Here is a 3,502-nt window from a genome sequence, read left to right as displayed (position 1 = left end):
TGGCTGTAGCGGCGCCTCTACCTGTGGATTCTTTGGTGGTCTACAGTTCCTCTTTGGTTTTTGCAGGGCCCAGACTGGTGAAGAATTAACTAGAGACAGGATGGAACCACTGTCTCCCATCCTTTAGACTCTTAGGCTTTTCACAGCATGTACATTATGTGAGCTGCATACCTAATGAAGAATGTTTAATAGCCACATTAAAAGAGTGAAGAGACAAGGATTTAATTTTAATGATGTATTTTATCTCACAAAAATCTGTTAAATATTTCTTTAATTTTTCTTGTTCTGGAGACAAGGTTGGTATCAAACTCCTGAGTTCAAGCAATTTCTGACCCCAGCTAGCTGGAATCACAGATGTACAGCACCAAACTCACTTCTATTACAGGATTTTAATATGTGATAGTATAAAGTAGCTGGGCTTTGGTGGTGCACGCCTTTAATCCCAGCACTCAGAGGCAGAGGTAGGTGGATCTCTTTAAATTCAAGGCCAGCCTGAGCTACAGTGAGTTCCAGGACAGCCAGGGATACACAGAGAAACTCTGTCTCGAAAAACAAACAAAAAAGTACAAATTATTATTGACACATTTTAATTTTTTGGGGGGTAGTAAGCATTCATATTTATAGTAAATTCTAATTCAGATGTTAACATCTTAATCTATATTTAGATTCCATATGTTTAAGGTTACAAAGCTACTTCAAATCTACTCAAAGCTTTCTGTCTTCTTTCTTTTTTTTAAATTTTTTTGAGACAGGGTTTCTCTGTGTAGCTTTGGAGCCTGTCCTGGATCTCGCTCTGTAGACCAAGCTGGCCTAAAACTCACAGAGATCCACCTACCTCTGCCTCCCAAATGCTGGGATTAAAGGCATGCTCCACCACACCTGGCCTCTTTTTTTTTGGGGGGGGGGTGCATTGAACTTGATTGATGGTGTTCAAGAGAGTAGGGCTTCCCAAGCCCCTCCTGTTATTCTGGGGGTCTGGGATGGAAACTGTGAGGGTAGATGCTCAGTATTGGGGGCTGAGATGGGATAGGAACTGCTCAGCAGCTGAGGGTCTCCCTTGCTGTCCTTGCTGGGGTGGGTGGTCCAGGGCGGGCTTCTTACTCCTTGGAGGCCATGTAGGCCATGAGGTCCACCACCCTGTTGCTGTAGCCGAATTCATTGTTGTACCCGGAAATGAGCTTCACAAAGTTGTCATTGAGAGCAATGCCAGCCCCAGCATCTAAGGTGGAGGAGTGGGGGTCGCTGTTAAAGTTGCAGGAGACAACCTGGTCTTCAGTGTAGCCCAGGATGCCCTTTAGTGCACCCTCCGACGCTGCTTGGCAGCTTTCTCTAGGCGGCAAGTCAGATCCACGACAGACACATTGGGGGTAGGAACATGGAAGCCCATGCCTGTGAGCTTCCCATTCAGCTATGGGATGACCTTGCCCACAGCCTTGGCAGCACTGGTGGATGCAGGGATGATGTTCTGGGCAGCCCCATGGCCATCATGTCACAGCTTCCCAGAGGGGCCATCCACAGTCTTCTGGGTGTCAGTAATGGCATGGACTGTGGTCATGAGTTTTTCCACAATGCCAAAGTTGTCATGGATGACCTTGGCCAGGGGGGCTAAGCAGTTCATGGTGCAGGAAACATTGCTGATGATCTTGAGTGAATTTACATACTTCTGATGGTTCACACCCATCATAGACATGGGGGCATCAGCAGAAGGGGCGGAGATGATGACCCTTTTGGCCCCACCCTTCAAGTGGGCCCCAGCCTTCTACATGGTGATGAAGACATCAGTGGACTCCACAACATATTCAACATCAGCATCGCCCCAGTTGATGTTGGAGTGATCTCAATCCTGGAAGATGGTGATGGGTTTCCTGTTGATGACAAGCTTCCTGTCCTCAGCCTTGACTGTGCCATTAAACTTGGCATGGGTAGAGTCCTACTGTAGTCAGACTGGAATGTGTAGACCATGTAGTTGAGGTCAGTGAAGGGGCCATTGATGGCAACAATGTTCACTTTGCCAGACTGGAAGGCAGCCCTGGCAAATCTGTTCACTCTGACATTCACCATCGTGTCTCTAGAACAGGGAGGAGTAGAGAGTCTCAAAGCTTTCTAAAACCAAAATCAGGTACATTAAAAAAACTTTTAAGCCAAAGAAAACCTGCCCCATGGTTACACTAACAACATTACAGGTCCTCGGTGACCCTATGTGGTCATGCTCCTAGCCACAGTGCATTTGTGACATTTCCTGTTTCAAGTCAGCGTGGACCATAGAGAGGCCTTGTCCCTTCAAACAAACAAAGACTAAAAAGTATGTATTTATTGCAGTACTATAGAAGCCTTTCTCCTGGGAGCTGACCTCTTCTTTACTAGTGGGGTCTTGGTCATAAAAACGGGCAACAGATATATTGGAACCATTTGTCTTGGTCTCCTTGTCGTTCACCTGTAATTCCTTCAGTTGGCCCAAACTAAGGAGCAGTCTTGTTGCCTGCTTGCCTGCCTACCTAGTTACTTCACGTTCTGTGAACTAGCCACGTCATCCCCCTGCAGGTCAAAGCTCTGGGTCCTTCCTGTCTGGTCTTGTCACCCACGACAATAACAGAAACTACTTAGCTCCTGGTGGGGCTGAGTTGACAACCTGCCTCTGTTGTTTCCGGTGTGCACCCATACCATCTCACCAGGGAGGCTGGATCTGCAGTGGATTTTCCTGCTGCCAGCCTTGGCCTAGGAGAGCTGCCATTTATTCTTGGGTGGCACTGCATTTTGAGAATCTAATCATCTTTTAGATTTTTTTCTGGCTTCTTTTTGTATGTCTATTATAGTATCTCCATGTTGTATTTTTTTTTTTTTATTGTGTGTGTGTAGGTGGTATATGCGTGTGTGGATGTAAGCATGTAGGTACTAGTACACATAGGCCAGAGAAGAACATCCTGTGTCCTGTGCTATCATTTTTACCTTGTTCCCATGAGATGGTCTCTCCCATTGACCTACAGCTAGGTCGGTGGCTTGCAAGCCTGAGTGATCCTCTTGTCTCTGCCTCCTACAGCACTGAGTGTGTGGGTATGCAGCCATTCGTGGCTTTAAGTGGGTGCTGGGGACTGAAATTCGTATTCTCATGTTTGCATGGCAAATGCTCTTATTCTCTGCACTGTCTTCTGAGCCCCTTTCTGGATATTCCAATCTCTTCTCCCACCACTGACTGTGGGGACACTGGCATTTCCATCTTGATTAGCATACACATTGCCTTTTCTGTTCTTTGAGGATCCCCCTTGATGTGAGTTTCTGCTACCTGCAAGGGTTCTTGTCATGGTGTCACATTCTTATCCTGGGAGAAGTTTCTCAAATCAACACTTTTATTTCTCCAGCATATTATTCCAGCTTAAATACCTTCAAAATATAATTCAGTGTGCACCCTGCTATTTCTGCTGGTGTTTGCTGGCTAGCTCTTGGAGACTCTTAGTTATACAATTGTGTTTCTCTCCTAGCAGATTTAACCTATCCTGGCCTGGAT

General features: G+C 46.1%; 1 pseudogene; it reads right to left on the bottom strand.

Annotated features, from left to right (window-relative positions):
* Nucleotides 1–1,063: 1,063 nt before the first annotated feature.
* On the bottom strand, nucleotides 1,064–2,061 carry LOC118573020 (annotated as a pseudogene).
* Nucleotides 2,062–3,502: the final 1,441 nt, after the last annotated feature.

This window comes from Onychomys torridus, chromosome 23 (genome assembly GCF_903995425.1).
Source record: "Onychomys torridus chromosome 23, mOncTor1.1, whole genome shotgun sequence".
In the NCBI taxonomy this organism is placed as follows: domain Eukaryota; kingdom Metazoa; phylum Chordata; class Mammalia; order Rodentia; family Cricetidae; genus Onychomys; species Onychomys torridus.
Note: the sequence above shows the minus strand (reverse complement) of the source record. Positions and strands in the feature narration are given on the sequence as shown.